The 21563-nt window shown below is 35.6% G+C and overlaps 1 long non-coding RNA gene across 1 annotated transcript in view; it reads left to right on the top strand.

Annotated features, from left to right (window-relative positions):
• LOC150104531 (uncharacterized) overlaps nt 1-21345 on the top strand; it is a 77719-nt gene extending 56374 nt beyond the window's left edge. Inside the window, exons 3-4 of the long non-coding RNA XR_016548601.1 lie at nt 1839-1946; nt 21072-21345. This is a non-coding gene — a long non-coding RNA (uncharacterized LOC150104531). The remainder of the gene's footprint in view (nt 1-1838; nt 1947-21071) is intronic.
• The last annotated feature ends 218 nt before the right edge of the window (nt 21346-21563 follow it).

Genomic DNA, 21563 nt, shown 5'->3' with positions numbered 1-21563 from the left:
ACTTGATTTTTATAATTTTTGCATCGCTGAACCTCGTTTACTAAAATAAAGAGCCTTATGGCTCTTTATTTTAGTAAATGACTCCAGAACATTTGATCACATTTCTGATATTTATCTTCTTGATTCTTATCAAGTCTTCTCGTGACTTTTGTTTAGCTACTTTTACATATAGTTCTGAAAGTTTTTTGTATATTATCTTTGGGTATATACTGACTTACTTTCTAAGAATTTCTGATTTTTCATCCTCGCAGACATCACCACATTCCTTCCTAGTTGAATCTGTTAATGTTTTCTTGAATAATATTTGTATACTTGATAATTCGCAACTGACAGTATCCCTCTGACAGATATGATTGAATTGCTTTATGAAGACTTTCCTCCTGATATCGTAAAATTATTTGACTCTGTCATTAATGCAGGTTACTTTAGATTCCAGAACAAACTGTATAAACAGATAGAAGGAATAGCAATGGGATCTCCTCTTTCTTTAACTCCACCCAATTACTTTATGGAACATTTCGAACAATGTATTCTGGATATTTTTTCACCCAAATCATTAGTTTGGTAGAGATATGTTGAAGATGTGTTTGCTCTGTAGTACTCTTCCTTGCCCGGTCTTCATGAATTTCTTGAAAACATTAATTCAATAAACAAGAATCAAATTTACCCTGAAAGTAAAAAACAGTTGTCTTCCTTTTTTGGATGTTCTCATTCTATGTCAACCAACTCATGCTGGTAAATACATTGATTCTAGCTCTCATCATAACCCTTGTCAGAAATATGGTGTAATCATCCTTAGTTGACGAAGCTCATAAAATTTTTTCTTCGTGTTCTCTTCTGAACAAAGAACTGTTCATTATTAGAACTATCTTTATTGCTCATGTTGTAATGAAAAAACTATCAAAAAAATAATTAGTAATTATGTCCTTTGACCTAACCCTCCTCAAGAAGAAATTGCCAGAATTTGTATTCCATACGTTAAGGGACTTTCAGAAAAAATAGCAAGATTATTTCGACAGATTAACGTACAAGTCTCTTTCAATACAGTTTACAAACTTAATACATTCTTTATCTCACAAAAAGACAAATATTATCCTATCTTATCCTGGAGTTTACAGAATGAAGAAACTGGTCCATCTGCACAGATTCGTCTTGAAGAACTTCAAGAATACATTTCTCTTAAAGAACCCAATAAATCCAGTTTAGCAAGCCATATGCTATATCTACAAAACACAGGATTCAGTGGAACAAAAAACCAAAATGTTACACAAAATAATTTTTTTTTTTTGAAAGACTTTACAAAGAAAGCTGTGAAGCACATATCCACAACCCTAACCTGAACAGAAGCTAATGTCTAAAACCTTTTCAATTTTGGGAAGTTATATTAACTAATACTCACCATTCGTGTGTTCCTTAATTGTAAAATTTTGCTTATATTTAAAAATAATTAACTAAATTAATTTATTGTAATTCATTTGCATATCTATTAATGCAGATGAAGCTGTTCTCCTACAGCGTATAGTGCACATAATATCACATACTTTCAATTAAATTGTTGTTCTTTTTAGAGTTTTCCTATAACTGTATTGATAATGGTTATAAAACCTAGCCGAAAATTTTACGAATGCAAATATTTAACACAAGTGATCCTTTCCTTTTTTTTTTCTTTTTTGTAAAAAGCAATTTGTTAATTATCAAACTGAATTTAACTGAACAAAAAGTTAATTCACCTGATATGAAATGTGCTGAGTTAGTTATATGAAATATTATGTGTTAATAAAATAGCTTATGTCCTAAAATTACAGTCTTCAGCTGTACTTTCTCTCTTTTCCTTCCAGCTTCCACATTAAGTCATTCCGGAAGGTATGGAAAATGATGAAATGTGAAGTCACCAATTGTTTCAATTGTGCTGATGGCGTTCTTCTTCATGATTGGGATTATCACAAGTATGCATAATCATTTCTATATATTCTCTCTCTCTCTCTCTCTCTCTCTCTCTCTCTCTCTCTCTCTCTCTCTCTCTCACACACACACACAGACAGACAGAGAGAGAGAGAAATCTTTCAGTTATTGACCCACAGTGGGAAAGCAGTTTGCCAGTCAAATAACTGAAGGTACAATTACATGATTCTGTACTAAAAATGCTGACTTCATTTAACTAGCAAAAAGTTGGTTAAATGATGATTCAGTCATTTGAAGGTTTGAATAATTGAGAGATCATATATTAGGTATATAATAGATATGTGTACGTTATGATGATATAATAATAGATATACAGTAGATGCATATATAAGGTCTTTTGTGTGTCTTTACAGATTTGGTCTTCATGAGTGATTATTTATCATGCAGACATAGGAGTTCCAGTATAGTTTTCTATTTGTAACCCTAAAACTAATGTATTAATTTTGTTTATTCATGGAGAAAAAAAAAAAAATAATGCCACTCTCTCTTTTACATATTAGGCATAATTAGTGGAATAATTGTCTTTCATTCACTTAAGGATGCAGCTAAGTTACACAGCAGCTATGTCGACAAATAGGTTATGACAACTTTTAAAACTTACTACCTATGTTGGACAATAGTTAAGTCAACAATTATACATATGTTATCTCCAAACTTATCAAACAAGCTTCTTATTCTCTTCTTGTATTCAATCTACTTAAACAGCTTTCCACATATATCATTCTCCCAAGGATTATGAAGGATAACTTCATTAACATAATTTGACAAAGATTATTATTACTTGATATCTCAGTGTTTGTAGACTTCATCATTGAAAACCATTCTACAATTCATAAATTCCATTTCACATTTCAGTTGCACTTCAATTTTTAATTCTTCATCTTCAAAAAGATGAAGAGCTGAAAGAAACTTTTATAAAGCTTCTTCATGTCATTGGATTAAAATTCTGATCCTTTTCCATCAAACAGTGATTTGCATTTCTTTAATTTGGACATTTTCCTTCCATCTATATGAAACCTGGTTGATTTATCTTGATTTGAAAATGTATGGAAACTTCTTCGATATTTTCAGAATGCAAAAACATAAGTATTGAGTTATTGAAAAAGAAAGGAAGAAAGATAGTATTTTTTATTGCACTGAATATAAATAATACATCTGAATTGATTACATAATACAGAATAAACGTGGTATACAGTGATTGTAAATGTGTAATGTAAGTTGAAGAACGATGAGTAAATTTATTCAACTTTTTTCTTTTGAACTGCAGATTTCCCTGCCTCTATTCACTTCTGGCATCACATTAAATATCACAGATTTGGAGCAAATCCGTGATATTTAATTGCATCTGCTTAGAATTCTTCTTACAACCTCCATCCATGGTTGTCAAATATACAAATATTATTCAAGTAAAAATGGAAGAGTTTGAAAACGAGTTACTCTGTGGAGATCATGAAGAAAACATGATTGATTCAGCAGACATTCATGTGATGAAGTTGTCATCATTAATAGAAAAATGCAGAACTCCATAGTGGACTCAGGAAGTTAGAGGCAATTTTGGAAAAGAAGAAAGCATGTCAAAAGTTCTTGGCAAGTACATCAGCATGTGAACGAAGAGATTATAGAGAAAAATATAAGCAAGCAATATGCAGAAGTAACTAAATGAAAGTCATGGGAAGGTTTAAGTAAGAATATAGAAGACAGATATCAGGAAAGATGCTGACAGTTTATTTTTCACTTGGTCAGACTATAATAAATTTAGTTTAATTTTTTATCGAAGTGTGTGCAAACAAAGTTTACTCCTGAAAGTATCTTCAGGACTGGGGTAAAGTGGTACAACACCGGGCAACTCCTTGCAAAGGTGGAGCAAGCTACTTCACCCCAGTCCTGAAGATACTTTCAGGCGTAAACTTTGTTTGCACACACTTGGATAAACGATTAAACTAAATTTATTTTAGATATCAGGAAAGTGGCAAAATGTTTTAGTGACAATTGTGAAACCTCAGAATTAGAATTAGAAAAAGCCATTAGAAACCTGAAGTGTGGAAAAGCAGCTGAAGGATAATATTCAACCAGAAATGTTCAAACCGAGATGGAAAAGTTTTACTGTAGCACTGATTAATTGATAAGTCATGTCTAAATGTCAAATTCCAGGTGATTTCCTCACTGATGATGACCTGTAATTTACAGGTTGAAATATATGGTTTTTGAATAAACATTATTCACTCCTTTCCTTGTGTTATCCCGTGAACTTAAGAAAGTCAGCAACACTGTAAACATAAACAGTTTAATATAATTTTTAGTGAAAATGGAAAATTAAGCATGGAAAAAAAAAAAGAATTAACAAAACTGCTGTGGTAGGAAGTCAGGATACTAAACTAGTGCGAAAGACTGTGTTCAAACAAGATCTTAACTTATGGTTCTGAGAGCTTGGTTAGAAATAAAACACTTAATCAAAGATGAGAGACTACAGATATGAGAGTTTGAGAAAAATTAGGGGATTAAACAGATGACGTCAGTGGCAGAACCATGTTAAAAACGAGGATATTAGGAACTTGACATTTATAGCATTCAGAATTATGTGAACTAAACTTATGCTCATTTCGCATAATTCTGTGTAGAGCCTTACATAGCTTTCATTTATTTTATAGATTGGCAGTAAGAATTGAAGGTTGTACAATTACAGCATGTTGATTCTCATGTAGCTAGGAATTGTACACTATGTTCAATGTTATTTATAACTATATGGATTGTTATAAAGAAAAGAAGCATTAATGGAAGGTTATAAAAGTTAGCAAAAGAAGTGGCTTTTTGTTAGTATGACAGGAAAAAGGTTTATAGGAGAAATGTTTTAGCATTTGGCTAGATCTAGGTGGATTGATATAGTAAACAGTGCTCTAAAGACCTTAAAGATACAGTAAACAATGCCTTTATAACTAAATTTATAACTATATGGATTGTTATAAAGAAAAGAAGTATTAATGGGAGGTTATAAAAGTTAGCAAAAGAAGTGGCTTTTTGTTAGTATGACAGGAAAAAGGTTTATAGGAGAAATGTTTTAGCACTTGGCTAGATCTAGGTGGATTGATACAGTAAACAGTGCCTTAAAGACCTTAAAGAACAGTAAACAATGCCTTAAAGATTTTCTTGGATTGATAAAGTAAACAATGCCGAAAGATCTGATGATGTTGGAGTCCTGACAGATAATAGATTAATTTATCATCTATCAGGAAAATTGTCAGTAGGAAGTTAATGATGTATAGTTTTCATGTGTTATTATCATAATATTTGGTCCTCCCCACAGTATTACATATTAGTAATTTGATGATAATGATAAATGGCAATGATTAAAGGTAACAGATGAAATTTCTATTATAGAAAATTACCTGGAGGAATGCAGTTGTGTGTATGTTTCATTACTGGAAAAAAAGCCATCAGAAAATGGAAATGTGTATAGTCAACTGCAGTAGATGATTCATAAAACACTTAATGAAAAAGTTAAACAGCATAATTCAGAAGATTAAATTCTAGGTAATTGGATTAGAATTTCTATTGTGTCCATTTGTAAAAAAAGTATTCATCATCATCATCATCATCAAATTCCTGCCATGTACCCTCAAGGGGTGTACAGGATATGATAGTACTACATGAAAAAAATTACATCATTACTAACTTCCTATCTACAATTTTCCTCCAAATCAGTCTGTTACTTGTCAAGACTCCAACATTATCAGATCTTATATTTCTATCATCTAAGGCACTTTGTACCGTATCAATCCACCTATATGTTGGTCTCCCTCTGGGTCGTTTTCCTGCCAACCTGGCAGAGAACACTTGTTTTGCTAATCTTTCATCGCCCATTCTGTTTAAGTGACCATGCCACCTGAGATTAGCTCTGCTAATGCATTCCTGGATGCTGACAATGTCAAGTTCTTTCCTAATATCCTCATTTTTAATATGATATTGCCATTGATGCCATCTGTTCACGCCTATAATCTTTCTCAGGACTCTCATATCTGCAGTCTCTAGTCTTTGGTCAAGTGTTTTACTTCTGACCCAGCTCTCAGATCCATAAGTTAAAACTGGTTTGAACACTGTGTTGTATACAGCTAATTTAGTGTTCCGACTAATTTCTCTCTTATTCCATATGAATTTATTCATTTGACTTCCCACCATACCAGCTTTGCTGATTCTGTTGTCTATTTCTATATTTAATTTACCATCTTCATTAAAAATCGTGCCTAAGTAGCGGAAATGTTTTATTTGTTCCACAGGTTCTCCATTCACAACACAGTCATTGAAAATGTTTCTGCCTATTTTCATTGTCTTTGTCTTTTTATTGCTGACCTTCATACCATATCTATTACAACAGCTATTCAATTTAGTCAGAGAATCTTGCAGAATTGTAGCGGATTTATTTAGAAGTATAACATCATCTGTATAAAGCAAAGAGCTGACATTAACATCTCCAATTTTGATATCATGTTTAATACCACTTTCCTTCATAATGTGATCCATATAGATAATGAATAACAGAGGGGATAATGTACATCCTTGTCTCACACCAGATTTAATATTAAACCATCTTCCTGTACTTCCTTCAATTCTAACCGCTGACTTACAACTCAAATAAAGACTAAGTATTGCTTGATATAATGCCCCATTGACACCATATAACTGCAGCGTATTAAATAGCTTCTCTCTTGGCACCTTGTCATATGCCTTTTCCAAATCGACAAAACTTAAATACATCATCATCATCATCATCATCAAATTCCTGCCATGTACCCTCAAGGGGTGTACAGGATATGACAGTACTACATGAAAAAATTAAATCATTACTAACTTCCTATCTACAATTTTCCTCCAAATCAGTCTGTTACTTGTCAAGACTCCAACATTATCAGATCTTATATTTCTATCGTCTAAGGCACTTTGTACCGTATCAATCCACCTATATCTTGGTCTTCCTCTGGGTCGTTTTCCTGCCAACCTGGCAGAGAACACTTGTTTTGCTAATCTTTCCTCTCCCATTCTATTTAAGTGACCATACCATCTGAGATTAGCTCTGCTAACGCATTCCTGGATGCTGACAATGTCAAGTTCTTTCCTAATATCCTCATTTTTAATATGATATTGCCATTGATGCCATCTGTTCACGCCTCTAATCTTTCTCAGGACTCTCATATCTGCGGTCTCTAGTCTTTGGTCAAGTGTTTTACTTCTGACCCAGCTCTCAGATCCATAAGTTAAAATTGGTTTGAACACAGTCTTGTATACAGCTAATTTAGTGTTCCGACTAATTTCTTTCTTATTCCATATGAATTTATTCAATTGACTTCCCACGATACCAGCTTTGCTGATTCTGTTGTCTATTTCTATATTTAGTTTACCATCTTCAGCAAAAATTGTGCCTAAGTAGCTGAAATGTTTTACTTGTTCCACAGGTTCTCCATTCACAACACAGTTGACATTTTCAATGATTCTGCCTATTTTCATTGTCTTTGTCTTTTTATTGCTGACCTTCATACCATATCTATTACAACAGCTATTCAATTTAGTCAGAGAATCTTGCAGACTTGTAGCGGATTTATTTAGAAGTATAACATCATCCGCATAAAGCAAAGAACTGACATTAACATCTCCAATTTTGATATCAGGTTTAATACCACATTCCTTCATAATGTGATCCATATAGATAATGAATAACAGAGGGGATAATGTACATCCTTGTCTCACACCAGATTTAACATTAAACCATCTTCCTGTACTTCCTTCAATTCTAACTGCTGACTCACAACTCAAATAAAGACTAAGTATTGCTTGATATAATGCCCCATTGACACCATATAACTGCAGCGTATTGAATAGCTTCTCTCTTGGCACCTTGTCATATGCCTTTTCCAAATCGACAAAACTTAAATACAGATCTTTGTTATATTCCCATGCTTTCTCGACTATTTGTCGTAAAGTGAAGATCTGATCCTGACAGCCTCTATTTGGCCTGAATCCAGCTTGTTCTTCACCAAGCTTTTCTTCCACAATTCTTCTCAACCGTTTCTCAAGTATACTTGCATAGATCTTGCCAGGAACACTCAGTAGGGAAATACCTCTGTAATTCTCACATTCAGTTTTATTCCCTTTTTATATATGGGTACTATGAGAGCTCTACTCCAATCATCGGGAATTCGTCCCTCTGTCCAGGCTTTCTGAACTATGCAGTGCAGCCACTGTAAGACTCTTATACCACCATACTTCAGCATTTCTGGTCGAATATCATCTACTCCTGCTGCCTTTCCACATTTCAAGCCTTTGATGGCTTTTTCTACTTCAAGTATGGATATGTATTCCTGACTGCATGCCTGGTCAGTGTTTTTTATCACTGTGCTGTCATCACTGCTTGTTTCATTTAGCAATTTTTCAAAGTAATTACTCCATACTTCAAGGATATCTTTTTCTCCTGTTTTCATTTCACCTTTATCATCTCTAATTCCTTTTACAGCACTCTTTCCTCCATTCCTAAGCTTCTTCAACAACCTCCAGAATATTTTGCCACCTTCTTGATATTTATTTTCTATATTCTTGCCAAAGTCCTCCCATGACTTTTGTTTAGCTAGTTTTACACACTGTTTAGCTTTCTTACATTTGTCTCTGTATTCTGTAAGAGTAAAAGCTGACTTATTTGCCAGGAACTTTTGATATGCTTTCTTCTTTTCCTTCACTGCCTCTTTAACTTCCTGTGTCCACCAGGGAGTTCTGATTTTTTTATCTTTGCACACAACCTCACCACATGCCTCTCTGGCAGAATCAATCAATGTTTCCTTCAGAGTTTGCCACTGAATCTCCAAGGTTTGATTCCTGTTCTCAAACTCTTTCATTTTCTTTTCAATAATATTTCTGTATTTTAGTCTACAGTTTACATCTGAGAGCTGCTCAACTTTTATTCGCTTTAAAACTTTCTTACATGTTATTCTTTTCAATATGAAATTCAATTTTATCCTGCTCAAGACTAAATAGTGATCACTTCCAATTTCAAATCCTCTGTACACTCTGGTGTCCTGCACCAGGGAGAAAACATCACTATCAACAATAACATAGTCAATGAGACTTTTCTTATTCCTAGCCTCTTCTCTCCATGTGAATTTGTGCACATTTTTATGTTGGAACATGGTGTTAGTAATAACCAGTCCATGTCCTGAGCAGAAATCCAACAGATATTTGCCATTATTATTAGCTTTGCTCTTTTCTCCAAATTTTCCCAAAATATTTTTGTATGTCTCACAATCATTTCCTACTCTACTATTTAGATCCCCAACAAGGACCAACTTTTCCTTTTTCATTGTGTCAGTTGCTTTTTCTAAAGCCTCAAAAAATTCCTCCACTTCTACCTTAGTAGAACCTTCTGTGGGACCATAGGCACAAATAAGTCTCATTGTCCAGTTCCCCATTCTCATATTTGCCCACATTACTCTACTTGAGACTGACTGCCATTCAAGAAGATTAGCCTCGTATTTTGTGTTGAATACTATGGCTACTCCTTCTTTTCCTTGATTGTTATTGCCTGAATATAACATTTTGTATTTATTGCTCAGAAAGATCTCACCAGTTTTGGTCTTTTTTGTTTCAGTCACCCCTATTATGTCGATCTGGTACTTATCTAATTCCTCAGCTAGCTCCATTTCTTTGCCATTCAGGCTTCTTACGTTGATAGTACCGATCTTTAACTCTGGTGATGTTGAGTTGGGGTTTGTTTTCAGATTTGTTCCAGTAGCTGACTTTTCGCTCTTCGCCCTGGTTCCCTGGCGAAAACAACGGGGGCCTTGTTTAACCGGGCGACGCCCCAGCCGGCATGAAATTTTGTCATGTTGTACCATCATTTTTTATTTTGGTTTAACCAATAAGAATACAATTTGGTCGGCTAAATCCCAAATTGCCAGCCCATCCTCGTTCGTTCAGTATCAAAGTAGATACCCAACAGGGTGCACCACGAGAAGGTGAGGATTGGACATTAGGTCAGAAGCCCTGGTCGGTTCTCCGCATTCCTTTAGAGGCTATGTGGAGGTCTCCTCTCAGTTATACAGCTTTGACCCTTAAGCACCCCAACTTAAATACAGATCTTTGTTATGTTCCCATGCTTTCTCGACTGTTTGTCATAAAGTGAAGATCCGATCCTGACAGCCTCTATTTGGCCTGAATCCAGCTTGTTCTTCACCAAGCTTTTCTTCCACAATTCTTCTCAACCATTTCTCAAGTATACTTGCATTGATCTTGCCAGGAACACTCAGTAGGGAAATACCTCTGTAATTCTCACATTCAGTTTTATTTCTCTTTTTATATCAGAACTTTTCAGTCTTCCACTTGTATATGCAGGCATACTTGAAAATACTAGGAAAAAGTGTTCTGGGGAAGATTTTGAATGATAATCTGGAGAAATCTTATGGATTCACATGAAAGATATTCTTAAAATCATGATAATTTAATGAGGTTCTGTTTAACTTTCGTTGATTTAAAAAAAAACATCCAGATATAATTTTTTTTAGGTGAAATCCACCCATGACCTACGTATGTTTTAGTACTGTGGGTGGTTAGTGATAAGATAATCTGGGAAACATTTTCAGAGACCAAATAAAGTATGTACACTCACTAAATCTGTGTAGAGCCTTACATTAAGTGATATATAGTTTCATTTATCTCATGGACTGGCAGTTAGAATTGAAGGTTGCATAAGTACAGTGTTGTTGATTCTGGTGTAAGTAGGATTGTACACTATATCCACTATTATTTAAATCTATATGGATCACATTATTAAGAAAAGAAGTATTAATTATAATATCTAAGGTGATATTAAGCAGAGTTCTTTACTCAGGGGTGCTTGTGTACCTTGAGTAAAGTAATAACTACTCAGGGTACTAATAAAGTACCCTGAGTTCATAATAACTACCTTGAGACTAGATCACTGGAAGAGAAACCTTTATAGTCTGATTCTGGTAACTAACTAGAGGAATATTTTCTGTCAATCTTTGGTGTGAGTAAGATTTTTAACTTTTTTAACTGTGAAAAATCATGAAACCTGAACAGATCATTACTGTGGTCATCTGCTTAGAGTGTTGACAATTGGAACAACACCTTTATTTCCTACACTTTCTTCTCGTTTGATTCAGTTTTCTCTGACCAATAATAGTCTAGTAAAATAAATCTTAATAGATTTGAAGATCATAACATCCTTGTTCTTCAGCAGGTGTTCCAAGTCAGTCCAAGGGGGGAAAAAAATTATCTTATCAAAAATGTCTCAAGACTATTAACTGCTTGGTTCTTTGGAGTTAAAGTCAAGGAAGCTACGGCTATAAGACCAGTGTATTAAGTATTAATTGTGTGTATTCTTCTGGCTGATATGTCTGCTTTGAGGGATGAAAAATTCAAGTTTTTGGGAAGAAAAAACTGTGCCACCTCCTTATTGGACTGGCTAACTCACCTTCAATTGAATAGTCCTTTTAAAGGTTCTTTACAATTCTAGATTGGATTTGAATCCAGATTCGAACCAAAGTCATGATCAGTACAGACTTAGCTAAAGAGATTGTTGAAGACAAAACAGCATCTTTGCACTAATCATCTTCAGCCAACTTAACAAAGCTCACTGTAGAAAGATCCTGATAAGCACTGTTATAACAATTTGAAGATCAGGCTGCCTTTCTACTATCATTCCTCTCTGGCTCCTGCAGAAATGAGCAAGTCAGTAGTACCTCCCACTTTATCAAGAGCATCTCAGTCCTTCCTTTGTTTTTGCCAGAAATACATCAGAAGAATCCTGACTTGCTTGGACACCAACAATCCCCTCGATGTTGATGGATCTCTCTCTCTTGTGCTAGAAAACTAGTCCTTCATTATTTTATATTGTGTTTATGAACTTTATAGACATCTTGCTTCTGTGCTCTGGGGTGGAAGCAAGCTTATATGTAGCTTTTTGGAAGTTTGTATATTTATTTATTTTTTTGCACTTGGTTAAACTATAATAAATTTAGTTTAATCCTTTATCCAAGTGTAAGCAAACAAAGTTTGCACCTGAAAATATCTTCAGGACTGAGATAAGGTGGTGCAAACCCAGGCAACTCCGAGCAAAGGTGGACCAAGCTCTCATCACTCCTTGTCTCAGTATCTCCCATAATGCAAAGCACATCTCCTTGCGGACATGCATTAAGTGAAGGGCCACTACCCAGACCGGTTTCGACCTTTATCGAGGTCTTCTCAGTGGGAAGCAGATCCAAACATGGAGATACTAAGGCAGAAGCAATAGGAGAGGTCATATTTACCTATATGAGTTGCCAACAGGTGTACCACCTTATTATTGAATTACTTTGGATTTAGAGAAAGATGTTGGAAGTTTATTTTGCACTTGGTTAAACTATAATAAATTTAGTTTAATCCTTTATCCAGGTGTAAGCAAACAAAGTTTGTGCCTGAAAATATCTTCAGGACTGAGGTAAGGTGGTGCAACACCAGACAACTCCAAGCAAAGGTGGACCTAGCTCTCATCGCTCCTTGTCTCAGTATCTCCCATAATGCAAAGCATATCTCCTTGCAGACGTGAATACTGCTATGCATTAAGGGAAGGGCCACTACCCAGACCGGTTTCGACCTTTATTGAGGTTTCATCAGTGGGAGGCAGACCCAAACATCTTTCTCTAAATCCAGAATAATTCAATAATAAGATGGTACACCTGTTGGCAACTCGTATAGGTAAATATGACCTCTCCTATTGCTTCTGCCTTAGTATCTCCACGTTTGCTTTGCCTCCCACCGACGAGACCTCAATAAAGGTCGAAACTGGTCTGGCAGTCCCAAACATCTTCCTCTAAATCCAGAGTAATTCAATAATAAGGTGGTACACCTGTTGGTAACTCATATAGGTAAATATGACCTCTCCTATTGCTTCTGCCTTAGTATCTCCACGTTTGGGTCTGCCTCCCACTGATGAGACCTCAATAAAGGTCAAAACCGGTCTGGGTAGTGGCCCTTCACTTAATGCATGTCCGCAAGGAGATGTACTTTGCATTATGGGAGATACTGAGACAAGGAGTGATGAGAGCTTGGTCCACCTTTGCTCGGAGTTGCCTGGTGTTGCACCACCTTACTTCAGTCCTGAAGATATTTTCAGGCGCATACTTTGTTTGCTTACACTTGGATAAAGAATTAAACTAAACGTATTATACTTATATGTAGCATGTTCCAAAAAAGAATGATAAAAGTCAGTTATTACTGTTGTTCCGTTGTATTTACTTCATTTTACTTTGAGTGAAGGCAGTGAATTAGCTGTAGATCCACTAATTAATTATTGACCTCTAGTATGAATTCTGCCACTCACATTTCATAGCAGATCCTTTGGCCTAAAGTCATGGATACTTCTGGAGAAACCTCCTTTTGTTGCTGCTGGCATTACCAATGAATTTGATTGAGTTTAGCACCATTATTAACTTTCTTCTAAAAGTTAATCTATTAACTTTTTATATAGGATGACAGCTGAGTTGGATAAAGGGAATGTCTACACGATGATACTGCTGGATTTTGCAAAACCGTTTGACAGGATACCACATGGAATTCTATTACCCAAACTGTAACAAATGGGAATGGATAAAAGGGTGGCTAATGGACAAAAAGTGGTATATGGAGGAAGAGAAGGCAGGCGACTAGTGGTGTGTCACAAGGCTATGTGTTTGGACCACTGATGTTTAAGTTGTACATAAATGATATAGGAAATAATTTGAAGGGAGATATTCAGTTGTTTTCTGATGATTCAAAGTCGAGTAGGGTAATAGATCATGTAGCATGATTTGCATAGGCTGACAGTGTTGGTTAAAAAAATCATCGATGTCTATTTAATGTGTAAGAGTGTAATGGTATGCCTTTTTTGGGATACAAAGATAACAAGCTGTGTGCTACATTGAGGGAACTGTACTCCAGGAAATTGTCAAGCCAGGGATTTGGAGGTAGTAGTAGATAGAGTTGAAGTTTAGAGGGCATATTGTTTAAGTGGCCATCATAGCTCACAGGATTATTTGGTTATTGAAGAACACACTAACAAGCAGAGATAAGGAAGTTATCATTCCTCTTTATAAAGCTTTAATATGACCACATCTAGATTATTGTGTTTAGGTCCTTTCACTTTGGGTTTTTGGGGATCAGAAAGTGGAGATGATCCAGAGGTGAGTGGTTTGTAGAATACTCCCCCCCCCCCATGAGGATAGCTTGAGGGTCTGCTGATTGTAAAAGTTGCTTGATAGGCGAAAAAGGAGGAATTGATAGAAACATTTATGTTACTTAAAGAATTTTATAGTATTGCTGTGGAAATGTTTCAGCACTTGGCTAGAGGAAGCAGAACAAGAGGTCATCCCTGGAAGCTGGGTAAGAGTGTGGATGACTTGACCTCCTGTTACAGACCGTACAGAAATTTGGCATCCCTTATCCGCTCCACTAAAGACCAACCACTTCCCCTGGACCTACCTGGCGTATTCCAGGTCCCTTGCAGCTGTAAACTGTCATACTTTGCCCAAACAGGCAGGACAGCAATTATCAAAATTTTGGAACACAAGGACTACATCTGGTTTCTTTTCATCCGGACTACATACAAGTACAGCCACTCGGGTCCTGCAGACCATGCTCTGGATACACGCCACAGAATACGGTGGAAGACAGCTACAATAATACACCGTAGCAAGTTCATATTCGAAAGACTATTCATGGAATCGGCCTCAGCCACCCCCCCTAAGAAACTCTCCAAACCTCAACAAATTTGGTTGCATGAGACTGCCCCAAATTTGGGAGGCTTACATCAGCAGACCTTCAGCCCAACGGCCAAGAACACCTATATAGCCCACTAAGGGGCACCATCAGGACTTTTAGGAGAACAGTAGCTTCCTCAATTCATTCTCAGTTACTGTGTTGTAGTGAATACGTGCACGTGCCGTTTTTGTAAGTTCCTATTGAAGATGGCAACGTGACGCTGCCGAAATATCAGAAATATTTATTAAAGTGTAATTTAATGTATATTCTTATATACGTTGTCAATTCCTTAAGTGATTTAGTAATGCATAACCAACGTATAAACTTGTCTATGAGAATTACCTTTCAGTCTAACAATTTAATCCCCCACCCCTCTCAACGTTGTAACTATGCCTTCACGTGTACGTAGTTTAGAATTTCGGAATTGCCTCTGTCTGGAGCCAATTCCCTTGTCTAACTTTCTAGCTTTCTCTCATACTGATCTTTGAAAATTTATTTGTATTTACGACTGCACCATCAGAGATCGCATAGTGGGATTGTATAGCTTTCCTATACATGCAAGAGAAATGCCTAGCACAACATGGAAATATCTCAAAAATTCAGCTCTAACTCAAGCAATGTTTTGAATCTTACTATAAGTCAATTGTGGTTACTCTTACTTTTAAGGTCACACAGGTTCTATCTTTTTATGAGAAGTGCATTGGTAAGGCAGAATCAAGCAAGTTATTTAACAAACAAAACAATTTATTCATGCTAAATCAAGGTACATATAAAGATTAATACTACACATAAAAAAATTTATTTGGCTCTAATTTACTCAACATAAGGACATGGAAACAATGTAAATCATGTGTCTGGCTTTCCACTCGATTAATTAAACATTTCTCTCATTAAGCTTAATGACTAATGCCATAAATATGCTCATACATAAATCAGACACTGAACAGACTTATACTCACTTTAAATTAATTTAACTCAGACTGTAGACATTATTTTAACTAAAACTTTCACATACAATTCTCTTCTCAATATACATTAGCTAATTCCTCAGAATTCTACAAACTACTTCACAAGTATTTAGAAGTACAGCTTTCCACCTTTACAACTGTTCTGTATGCTAACAAACTATAAAATCAGCAATCTTTGCCATAAATTTCACATCTAGGAAAGTTAATCTTACTTGCTACTTTGTCATCCAGTTCATTATACATGATCCTAGAAATCATTGACACATTCTTCTTTCTGATAAAATCCACAATCAGACACTATTTCGACATCAATGATACTTCCACACAGACATCGTCAAGGAACTTAGCTGTGGGAAGTCTGGAGTCTAACATCGTCGGACTTCTGCTGGCGGTTCATGGATCCCCCGTGCTTGGAAAGACAGGACACAGGAAACTCCTCGTAGTGAGAGCTGGAACAGAAAAAAGCCGAACAGAAAGCCAAGTCCAAGTCAAGTCTTTTTTCCCTCGATTCTTCCCCCTTTTATTCTGCTCTCCCGACCTTGAAACTCCTACAGATTAAATCTCCCGGAGTTTCTTGGAGGGGTCTTCTCCACCACTCTGCAGTCGCTGAGTTAAGGCAGGAAACCCCATTTTTCGTTGACCTTCGCAAGTTCCACTAGCCTCAGGTCTTACATTTATAATCCCGTCTGAGTGATTTCTTTGTTTATACAATCTTTATAACAATTAATTCTAACATTTTTCCAGGTTGAATACAGCATAAATGAGTTAAGTGTTGATAAAATTAGAAGTATATCATATTATTTATATTTCCCAAGTAAAATCTGTATAGAAAAAAACTTTTATTCTAAATTTCTTTCTATACAAGATTTTACATAGGCTTTTACCTTGATTACCTTGATGGACCTGTGGTTTCAGTCCGGATTTCTCCATGACTGCAGGTCGTAAAGAGTGCAGCTATTCCTGTCTTGGGCCTTTCTTCTCCATTTTCTTTCAACTTTCTTAATCATTGGGTCTTACCACTTTTGGTATCTCTCGGATACCAGTTTGTAACTCTGACCGTCCATCTGTTGTCTCTCATTCTGGCGAGATGTCCTGCCCATCTTCTTTTGCCATTGTAGATTGTTTTTATTATATCTGTGAGTCCAAACTTCTTCCTGATTTCTGTGTGTCTTACGTGGTCTATTTTGTTTATATTGCATATTTTTCCTTCTATTGCACGTTGAGTTGTTATTAAGCTTTGTTCTTCTTTTAAGGTTGTTTCATGTTTCACTTCCATATGTTAATGCTGGTAAGATATGACTATTGAAAAGATGGGCTCTTATGTCTATGTTTCGGTTTGTAATTGTTGATTTTATTTTGTTGAAGGCTATCCAAGCAGCTCTTTTTCTCCTTGCTATTTCATTTGATATATCATTATTCAGTTTTATGGACTGGCCGAGGTAGATGTATTCTTCAACTTTTTCGATGGTGTGAGATAGGCTTACTGTCTAAAAAATTTTTTTTAAAACCTCTTGCCTGCATATTTTCTGGAGAAGACCCGACTGCAAATTTTTATTTTTACCCTTGAAAATTTTTCTCTTGACCTCACGTTGAAACTCGTTTCAATATGTGCTCTCATGATTAAACCTATTCCTATCTTCTAAAGTTTTGAACCTAAATAAATTTCCGTTATGCTCACTCATAGAACTTTCACAATCAGTTATTGAGTGTGCATCCTTTGTAGCTATAGCTGAATTCCAACCTAACAATCCTCTTACTGCTCTTCTTAGCATAAAAAGTGAACAGAGGATATGGGCGTAATTAAACTGCCACTGGGTTTGTACATCAACTTCAATTTTTCTTTGCCTGTTCCATCTCTGTTTGTTATAGGAACTTCTGGATCTTCTATGTCTCTCCACTACGTTTACTTCGACTGCCTATTGATTACCTTCCCCCTAAATTTTCTCCCGTTTCACCTTGGTCATTCACTAGTTTGACACTTGATATGTGGTAGGTCTCAGATTGACTGTTCCTTTTGGATGTTGAAGCTACTATTGAGGGATCAGTATGATTATTTCGATATTCTTCTTTACCTCTCTCAGGCAATTCATTCTGCATTCTCTCTGAACTTATGGTTCCCTTTTCCTGACCGTTTATTACCCATTGGGAACATTTCGTTTCTGGAAAAGTCGCAAGAGAACTTGTGCCTCTCCAGAAAGTTAGTTCCTAAAATAATTTGCATGCTAGGGCAAGATGTCCTAGGGAGGCCCAACAATTTTTGCCAAACACGCGAATTAAATTCTGTCAAATATATTTTCATTCTTACTTTCTTGGTCGCATAAATCTCAGATGTCGAAATTCCTGATAATCTGATTGGTTTCCTTAGTTTAGAAATGCCTCTCCATATATGGGATTTTATTCCTTTAAAATAATCTCCAGTTATGACAGAAGCCTGGGAACCATTATCAAGTAATATTTCACAAGGGGATCCTTGTACCTTTCCTTTTATGATCATCTTAGACTTTCTTTGGTGTTCTCTATTCTTGTGCTCTCTCCCCATGGTTTATTTGCGTAATTATGAGGAGTGTGTAAAAGATTCGACTCATATCTAACATTTCCGTTGGAGGGTCTTTTGTTTCTAAAACAGTTGCGAGCCATGTGCCCATATTTATTGCAAACAAAGCATTTGGGAGGCTCCCTTCTGTCTTTTACCTCATTATTCCTCTCTGGTTGAGGTAAAGTTAATTCAGAGGTCTTTGCTGTCACTGCCACCAACTGCGGTATATAACAGCATGAAGTCAATCCATCATAGGCTGTTATAGCCTTTCTACCTCCTGTCTTATTATTGTACTGAACTCTTCCATGTTTGTAGGTCCTACTTCTTTCGGGACATTCATTGTATTGTCAGTTACTTGATTAATGCTGACTGATCTTTCTCTATCTCCCTCTCTTTCATTTTGATCTTTATTTGACTTGCCCTTACATGTGCTTGAGCCCTTTTCGCTCTTGCTTTCGCAAGAGGATTCATTAGCCTTTTTGATAACATTAATGTGGCTGCTAGTAGAAGCAGGACAAATGTCTCCAAGCCTCTCTTCTTTCTCTTTCACAGCGAGGAAACATTCCTCAAGATTTGTGATTTTCTTTTCGTAGGCTGTCTCTTTCAGTTCTTCTTTGACCCCAACCTAAATTGATGAAACACCGCCCAGTCGAGGTGAGGTTTATCCTCTATCGGAACGCTTAGACTGTTGGCAATTGTCAGTAGCTTATAGTACTTGGGTACATTCTCCTTCTTTTGAGCACATCTCTGTAATTCCCAGAGATTTGGGCCTAGACTTCTTACTCTGGAGAACTGGGAAATCAAGGTTTCCTTAAACTTTGAGTATTCTAAGGTATCCTTCAGTATTGGGGATTAATACAAGAAGCTTTTGGCCTTTCTGACAAGTTTGCTCCTGACCAAGATAAGTAGTTGGAAGTCTGACTACCTTCCAACTTTTCTCAGCTCTTCGACGAAGCTAAAAAAAAAAGCTAAAACGTCTTCATTTTTTTCTCCAGAAAATTGCGGAATGACAAGTTGAGGATTTATGGTTCGAAAGAATTCGACATTGTTCATTGTTGCACTATTAGTTTGATTAATACTTGTAATTTCACACTCCATATAAAAACTTAATTCTCAAAGTAGCAATTTTCAAAGTAACAAAATTATTATTTTTTTCCCCGTAACTGCCTGATTCGTTACCAAAACTTTCTCATATAATCCATGATTTGACTAATTAATTAATGCGGATTAAATCCTGTTGGTGTGCCATTGTAAAAAATATAGTTATTATTTATTAATTTATTTCATTGAATTCAATTCGAAATATATATTCAATATTTTTTCTTTTACTTATCTTCTTTTACTTATTCACTTAACTTATTTTTATTGTCATAATGCCGAGTGTAATCTTGTTGCTTGAAATAGTCTGTCACCTTTAATCCTTTTAGTTCTAACAATTTAACCCCCCCCCCTCAAGGTCGTAACTATGCTACTTCATGTGTACGCAGTTTAGGAATTGGCTCTGGCTGGAGCCAATTCCCTTGTCTAACTTGCTGGCTTTCTCTCACACTGATCTTTGAAAATTTATTTGTATTTATGACTGCGCCATCAGAGATCGCGTGGAGGAATTATATATCTTTCCTATACATGCAAGAGAAATGCCTAGCACAACACGGAAATATCTCAAAAATTCAGTTCTAAGTCAAGCAACGTTTTTAATCTTGCTATAAGTCAGTCGTAGTTACTCTTACTTTTACGGTAACACAGGTTCTATCTTTTTATGAGAAGTGCATTGGTAAGGCAGAATCAAGCAAGTTATTTAACAAACAAAACAATTTATTCACGCTAAATCAAGATACATATAAAGGTTAATACTACACATAAAAAAATTTATCTGGCTCTAATTTACTCAACAAAATGACATGGAAACAATGTAAATCATGTGTCTGGCTCTCCACTCAATTAATTAAACATTTCTCTCTTAAGCTTAATGACTAATGCCATAAATATGCTCATACATAAATCAGACACTGAAGAGACTTAGACTCACTTTAAATTAATTTAAATCAGACTATAGACAACATTAGGCTTAACTAAAACTTTCACTCACAATTCACTTCTCAATATACAACATTAGCGAATTTCTCAGAATTCTGCAAACTATTTCACAATTACTCAGAAGGGTGACTTTCTGTCTTTACTACTGCTAACAAACTATAAAATCAGCAATCTTTGTCATAAATTTCACATATAGGAAAGTTCTACATAAAATCTTACTTGCTACTTTGTCATCCAGTTCATTATACACGATCCTACTGATCGTTGACACGTTCTTCTTTCTGATAAAATCCAATCAGATACTATTTCACGAAATTGATGATACTTCCACTTGGAGATCATCAAGGAACTTAGTCGTGAGAAGTCTGGAGTAAACCATCACAGCTATTATGAACCTCCTAAGATCGTCGGACTTCGTCTAAGTAATTTCTTTGTTTGTTCGATCTTTATAACAATTAATTTAATTAATTTAAAACAATTGCCTGTTTGCTTAAATACACGATTTTCTGTTAGGGAAAAGCCATCATCTTCGTATAATCTCGGCCATCATCTCTAATTTATTTTCGGTGGAAAACCCCTGATGCAGGTTCTCATAGTACTACATAGTTTTCAAACCCAGGGTTTCTAACCGAAGGAAACTTGCGCTCTCCTCACATCTGCTTTAGAGGCATATACTATGGATGATGTATCTCATATGTGAAAAACGGATGTTCACCCCCAAATTTGTTTGTTTTGCATTGGGAAGAGCCTAATTTCTAAAAATGAATGAAACCGGGATAATTTTTCTTTTGTTTCAGAAATCTCATGGTCACAGTTCTTACAGAGCAAAGTTTTCTGGATGAGCTATGAAATCCTCAGTTTTCCAAGACTAGCAAACGCAAAAGTAACACTTGGAAGAGTTTCACTGTTCGTCCTAGAACCCACCAGGTTTCAAGTTTTACATTACTTGAAAAGAAAAACAAGAAATATGACTACTTTCAGAATATAGAACATAGAAAATAGTGTTATTATTGTTGTTGTTGCTGTTGTTAGTAGTAATAGTAATATTTTACTAAATGTGGGATAAAGGAATGTTTTTCATGTACGTATCGATTTATATTAGAAAACTTATTGTGTTATCATAATATAAACTGTATTCTATAATAACAGTATAAGTGATAATAACAATAATGTAATATTCTATTATTGTCATTCACTCAGGAAGAACGAATAAAATGAGAACTATTATTGTTAGTATCAAATTTATTTCTAATGGGAAAGAAAGAAAACAGTTACTATTATGAACATGC

Source organism: Typopeltis vanoorti, chromosome 7, assembly GCF_054136105.1.
Source record: "Typopeltis vanoorti isolate ZY-2024b chromosome 7, IOZ_Tvanoo_1.0, whole genome shotgun sequence".
NCBI lineage: Eukaryota > Metazoa > Arthropoda > Arachnida > Uropygi > Thelyphonidae > Typopeltis > Typopeltis vanoorti.
This window is presented reverse-complemented; position numbering and strand designations above follow the sequence as displayed.